The 7,281-nt window shown below is 41.4% G+C and overlaps 1 protein-coding gene across 1 annotated transcript in view; it reads right to left on the reverse strand.

Moving 5' to 3' along the window:
• The window catches only part of LOC122444800 (LIM domain containing preferred translocation partner in lipoma), a 509,662-nt gene extending 504,415 nt beyond the window's left edge, over nucleotides 1-5,247 (reverse strand). Inside the window, exon 1 of the mRNA XM_043473440.1 lies at nucleotides 4,879-5,247. The gene's annotated coding sequence lies outside the window, so the exon portion shown is untranslated. The remainder of the gene's footprint in view (nucleotides 1-4,878) is intronic.
• Between the last annotated feature and the right edge of the window lie 2,034 nt (nucleotides 5,248-7,281).

A 7,281-nucleotide genomic window follows, 5' to 3' on the forward strand; every position in this document is an offset into this window, starting at 1 on the left:
AGATTTACAGGAGATCAGGGTCTGGTAGACAGTGGCCAGGTTAGTAACAAAAGGGTTATCTAGGCAGATGGGGTTTGAGATAGATGTCACCCTTTAGAATGAAACGAGAAAAGAGGACTTTTTTCTCTCCCTAAAAGCTCCACGACCCATCGCATCTGCTGCTCTGTGTTCACTGTATCCTGACAGTCCCCAGCTTTAGCCCTGACATTTCTTCAAAATATTAGTCTTGAAGATACCAAAATTCATTTGCCACACTTTCAAATTGGAAAAGCGTAAAAAAAAAAAACTCCCATTCTGCCCTATACCCACATAACAGGGGCGCTCCCCTGAGTATGCCTATTTCAATGACTGGCACCATCCAGTCTCCAAAATCAGAAATCAGGGGGCCTCCTCTGTAGGAGGGTAAGGCATTGGCTTCAGGAACTCTGCTTTCCCTCCACCCCGTTTCCTGTGTGGCACTCCACCAAGGACCTGCTGGGATGTTGAGGTGTTGACCACAGAGGACGAGGCAAGTTCCCAGGTCCCGCACCATAAAAACATCCCAGGAACATTAAAACATTTAGTCACTAATGATTCCATCTCAGAGCAATGAGGTCAGTGTGCAATAATACCTAAAGGAAGAAAGGAAGGGGAGAGAGGAACAAACAGGAGAGGGAAGAAGAAAAGGAGTCAAGAAGGGGTGCGGGCAAGAAGATGAGGATCAGAGCAGAACCAAAGGTCAAAAGGGAGCATTTTGAATTTAATTTTAAAATTTGTGTTCAAGTCTCACGGTGTGATTTTGGGTTTATTTGTATCATTGTCACACATTGACAGCTATGTGTTTTTAATCACAGCACCATACTGAACGTGTTTCACTTCTCTCTGGGCTTCTTCTACACATTTATCAAAGGAGGGTCAATCAACTCCAGAATCTAAACAAGGTTAAAAGAGAGGAACACAAAGGACATGCAGGGTGACAGTGCGTAAGAGTGAGGAGCATGGGCTCTGGGTCAGACACTGCAGGGTCTGTCACCAACAGCTCTGTGACCTTGGGCAAGTTGATGATTGCTGTATGATTCAGTTCACAATACATGAGAATGAACTGTAAAATTTAATGATCTAAGAAGAGGAGCTCAGTATCTTAGTACTTATAAGATATTTTTCCTCTCTGGAGGGACACAAACCATTTGAGAATCTTACAGACATTGGGGGAATGGGGATATGCCCCCACATAAATTTAGAGCAGTATGCAAACAATTTCAGGATGCTCATGGACCACTAACCTTTAGGTTAGTGGTCCATGAACCAGATGCTCTGTCAGATCAGAAACACGTGATGAGTGATTTCTATTGGGCTTTAAAACAACCAAACACTTGCCAACACTTGGGATACTTTAACTTTCATTTGAGTGGAAGGAATCTATGAAATGAATAAAAGGAACATAGCCAAGGCCACAAATTCAAAGGAAATCAAAACAAAGTAGGACTCTGCTATGGGTTGAATAGTGTTCGCTACAAATATATATATATATAAGTTCAAACATCCAATATGATATTTGAAGATAGGGACTTTGGGAAGTAATTAAGTTTCGATGAGGGTGGGGGCCATGATTATGAAATTAGTGCTCTTATAAGAAAAGACACCAACGAATTTACTCTCCCTCCCCTTTCCATGTGGGGACACAGTGAGAAGCTGGTCTTCTACAAACCAGGAAAATATACCACACCAGAAGCTGACCACACTGTACCCTTATTTCAGACTTATACCCTTATCCAGAAACATAAATAATAATAATAAATTTCTGTTGTTTAAGCCAACCAGTCTATGGTATTTTGTTATGGCAGCCCAAACTGACTAATACAAATTTTGTATCAGAAACAGCACATGATAACTGTAGAGACAAACAAATGAGCCAGCAGAGAGTGTTTCCTCATGATGTGATAAGTACCTAACAGGTTTTACCATGAAAATATCACCTTATCCCAAATGTCCAAGGAACAGTATTTTTAATTATAACCTATACAGTTCAATTCAGCCACTCAGTCATATCCAACTCTTTGTGACCATGTGGACTGCAGCATGCCAGGCCTCCCTGTCCATCACCAACCCCCAGAATTTACTCAAACCAATGTCCATTGGGTAGGTGATGCCATCCAACCATCTCATCCTCTGTCGTGCCCTTCTCCAAATGCCTTCAATCTTTCCCAGCATCAGAATCTTTTCAAATGAGTCAGTTCTTTGCATCAGGTGGCCAAAGTATTGGAGTTTCAGCTTCAACACCAGTCATTCCAATGAATATTCAGGACTGATTTCCTTTAGGATGGACTGGTTGGATCTCCTTGCAGTCCAAGGGACTCTCATGAGTCTTCTCCAACACCACAGTTCAAAAGCATCAACTCTTTGGTGCTCAGCTTTCTTTATAATCCAACTCTCACATCCATACATGACTACTGGAAAAACCATAGCCTTGACTAGATGGACCTGTGTCGGCAAAATAATGTCTCTGCTTTTTAATATGCTGTCTAGGTGGGTCATAACGTCACTTCCAAGGAGTATGCATCTCTTAATTTCATGGCTGCAGTCACCATCTGCAGTCATTTTGGAGCCCCCCAAAATTAAGTCTTTAACTTTTTCCACTGCTTCCCAGTCTATTTGGCACGAAGTGATGGGACCAGATGCCATGATCTTAGTTATCTGAATGTTGAGCTTTAAGCCAACTCCTTCACTCTCCTCTTTCACTTTCATCAAGAGGCTCTTTAGTTCTTCTTCACTTTCTCCCATAAGGGTGATGTCACCTGCATACATGAGGTTATTGATATTTTTCCAGGCAGTCTTGATTCCAGCTTGTGCTTCCTCCAGCCCAGCGTTTCTCAAGATGTACTCTGCATATAAGGTAAAGAAGCAGCATGACAATATACAGCCTTGATGTACTCCTTTTCCTATTTGGAACCAGTCTGTTGTTCCATGTCCAATTCTAACTGTTGCTTCTTGACCTGCATACAGACTTCTCAAGTGGCAGGTCAGGTGGTCTGGTATTTCCATCTCGTTAAGAATTTTCCACAGTTCATTGTGATCCACACAGTCAAAGGACTTGGCATAGTCAATAAAGCAGAAATAGATGTTTTTCTGGAACTCTCTTGCTTTTTCGATAATCCAGCGGATGTTGGCAATTTGATCTCTGGTTCCTCTGCCTTTTCTAAAACCAGCTTGAACATCTGGAAGGTCATGGTTCATGTACTGTTGAAGCCTGGCTTGCAAAATTTTGAGCATTACTTTATTGGCGCGTGAGATGAGTGCAATTGTGCAGTAGTTTGAGAATTCTTTGGCATACCTTTCTTTGGGATTGGAATGAAAACTGACCTTTTCCAGTCATGTGGCCACTGCTGAGTTTTCCAAATTTGCTGACATATTGAGTGCAGCACTTTCACAGCATCATCTTTCAGGATTTGAAAGAGCTCAACTGGATTTCCATCACCTCCACTAGCTTTGTTCATAGTGATGCTTCCTAAGGCCCACTTGACTTCGCATTCCAGGATGTCTGGCTCTAGGTGAGTGATCATACCATCATGATTATCTGGGTCATGAAGATCTTTTTTGTATAGTTCTTCAGTGTATTCTTGCCATCCATTCTTAGTATCTTCTGCTTCTGTGAGGTCCTTTGTTGAGCCCATCTTTGCGTGAAATCTTCCCTTGGAATCTCTGATTTTCTTGAAGAGATCTCTGGTCTCTCCGGTTCTATGGTGGTAGTTTAGTCACTAAGTGTGTCTCAGTATCCAACTCTTGTGACCCCGTGGACTGTAGCCCACCAGGCTTCTCTGTCCATGGGATTTTCCAGCCAAGAATACTAGAGTGGGTAGTCATTTCCTTCTCCATCCCATTCTATTGTTTTCCTCTATATCTTTGCACTGATCACTGAGGAAGGCTTTCTTATCTCTCCTCGCTATTCTTTGGAATTATGTATTCAAATGGGTATATCTCTCCTTCTCTCCTTTGCCTTTCTCTTCTCTTGTTTCCACAGCTATTTGTAAGGCCTCCTCAGGCAGTCATTTTGCTTTTTTGCATTTCTTTTTCTTGGGGATGGTCTTGATCCCTGTCTCCTGTACAATGTCACGAACCTCCATCCATAGTTCATCAGGTACTCTGTCTATCAGATCTAATCCCTATTTCTCACTTTCATTGTATAATTGTAAGGGATTTGATTTAGGTCATACCTTCATGGTCTAATGGTTTTCCCTACTATCTTCAATTTAAGTCTGAAGTTGGCAATAAGGAGTTCATGATCTGAGCCACAGGCAGCTCCCGGTGTTGTTTTTGCTGACTGTATAGAGCTTCTCCATCTTTGGCTGCAAAGAATATAATCAATCTGATTTCAGTATTGACCATCTGGTGATGTCGACGTGTAGAATCTTCTCTTGTGTTGTTGGAAGAGGGTGTTTGCTATGACCAGTGCGTTCTCTTGGCAAAACTTTATACAGGTTTAATTTTTTTTTTACAAGCTTCTAATAGTTTTAAAAAATAGTTATAACAGAAAAAGTCACCTGTGCTTTTTTTACTCACTTCAGCTAACAAACATAAATATTAGGAGGCAATGAAATATGAGAAAAAATTACTTGGGAGTTAACTGTTCTTCATTTCATACCTGGCTTTCTACAACCAACCTGGGTGACCTTATAGTCTTAAATATTATTTGTCTTCATCTTACATCTATTGAGTCATGACATATCTGCATCCTGAAAGAAATTCAAACTTACTCCTAATTTTCATAATCTACTCCAAATTATATTTCCAGCTATATTTACCATAATATCTCTGACAGCAGGCCCTACTCTGCGGACACAGTATTCTACTTCAAACCTCTCAAATACAGCCCAAACTGTGTGAAGAAGGTCTTTCTGTTACCTCATCCTAATGCATCATTTTGGGGTGAACTTCCTCCCATTCTCCAGCAATCAAAAACCTATTTATCATGCCACAGCATGGATGAAACTGAAAAATATTACGGCAAGTGAAAGAAACCAGTCACAAGACAGCCCATATGGTGTGACTGCACTTATATGAAATGCTCGGACTGGGCAACTCTATCGAGCAGGAAAGGGGTGACTGTCAAAAGGTACAGCGTTTCTTCCGGAAGTGATGCAAAAGTTCCAAATTGATTTTGGTGATGGCTGTGCAACCCTGTGAATGTAATAAAAACCACTGAATTGTATACTTTAAATGAGTTAATTGTATGACATATGAATTAGATCTCAATAAAGCTACTATTTGAAAGAAAAAAGAAGAAAAAATTTGTCCATCCAACTTGGCTTTTCAACTGCTGTATAAATTTACTCTCCCTACCCTGTCAGAATTAAAATCCTTCAATTAAAGCCCCTCGACATGTCATGTGTACCTCTGGTTAGCCTATTTCATTTTGGCTGGCAGTCATTCCCATATCTGTGTCCCCCACTAAGCTATGAGGGCTTTCAGAGAAAGACAACCTGTGCCAGACCTTTCTATACCCAGGCCTCTGCTAACCATTAGGTCATTCTGTTCACATCAGAAAATCGCATCCAATCTCAGCTTGACCAATAGAGGAGGGGGTAGGATTTGAGTCCCACTCGCCTCCCGCCCTGAAGCAGGACAGAATTCGAATGGCAGAATGAGCAGCTCTGCCTCTGCCGTCCTGCTTCTCACTTCCAACAGTCCATTAAAATACGTAACCCAAGGAAGGCACTCTAAATAGATAAATACATGCAGAAAGAAAATGGTACATCTGAAATCATTTCTTACGATAAGACACTCCCAGATTCCAGCAAAAAGCTTAAGGCATTGGTACTTCAGTTTTTTCTCTACCTGTTATTTATTTTTGCATTACTTACAATGACATGAAAAGTGTTTTTCCTACTAATTGGATTCAAAGATCTTGGGTATACATATGAAATACAGTGAATTATTTTAACACATCTAGAAAGTAGTAAGGAAAACAGAGTTTTTTTTCTTAAGTCAGTTTACAACTACTAAACCAGGTCATGATACACAAAAGCCCACCATTTATAGAGTGAAAAGCAAGAAAATACCCTGAAAGGAGTTTTATCATCAACCTAGTTTTTAAGATGTTCTTGCTTATCTCAGTTTCCACAGCACTGGAGCTGAGCTCTGACCATTTTCTACGTTGTATGAAAGGTGTATGCCCAAGCCCACTCCCCTGTTCTCATCTTTTCCTAATTCCAACTCTTTGGGGAAACATACCTCACCAACAAACTAGGCCAAGAAAAAAACAACTGTTTAATATTGCCGTCACACCCTGTACCTTTGCTCTGTGGCAACTATCATAGCCATAATTATATAATTATCTGAGAAACTATGAATGTGGTGGTTGTCACTCCTGGACCAAAAGTCCTATGTTGAGAGGGCTTGAATCAGCTGGTATCTGCTGTTCTAGTATGTGGTCATGGTGGGCACTCAAGAACTAATTGTTGATTGCCAAAGTGAATCCTCCCCCTCCAAAGAACTGAAAGAAAGTGAAAGTGCTAGTCACTTAGCTGTGTCCGACTCTTTTACAACCCCATAGACTGAAGCCAGCCAGGCTCCTCTGTCCATGGGATTTCCCAGGAAAGAATACTGGAGTGGGTCGCCATTCCCTTCTCCAGGGGATCTTCCTGACCCAGGGATCAAACCCAGGACTCCTGCATTGCAGCGGATTCTTTACCGTCTGAGCCACGAAGGAATTAGGTCTTTACAAACAAGGATTGTGTCAAACTCATTTTGGTATCACTATTGTGTCTGATAGGTAGAAAATATTGCATAATTCATATGTAGATGAAAGCATAAGTGAATGCCAGAGTGAGTCACTTATGGGGATTGAAAAGGTGTGTGAATGGTAAAATAAGCACACTGCATGAATTAGGAGTTAAAGGCAACCCTCCAAGAAAGCTGGTCCCAGTAAAAGGTCTTGGAACAGCATCACACAAAGAAGAAAGGCAGCCTCAGAGATGGAAGACATCTGCCATCTACAATTTATGCTGATTTCCTTGGGCTCTCAGAGTCAGTTTTCTCCCAATTTCAATGGGTGTGACTCTTTCTCAGATGCAACTGGGCTACAAATCTTGGGTTACATCCAAGCAGAATCCAAGAAAATCAGGTCTTAAGAAAAATAAAACAACAGCAAAGCGAAAACAGGCTGAAGCAGCGGGGAGACTCTGGTGAAAAGTCTTCCACCAGAACTCACTCTGGTTCGGTTAAGCAGCCATGAGAAAACCGGAGTGCACAAGCCATGCGGGCTGCAACTTGTCTTGTCTCCCCTGTGGAGACTTGTCCAGAGTC

Source organism: Cervus canadensis, chromosome 7, assembly GCF_019320065.1.
Source record: "Cervus canadensis isolate Bull #8, Minnesota chromosome 7, ASM1932006v1, whole genome shotgun sequence".
In the NCBI taxonomy this organism is placed as follows: domain Eukaryota; kingdom Metazoa; phylum Chordata; class Mammalia; order Artiodactyla; family Cervidae; genus Cervus; species Cervus canadensis.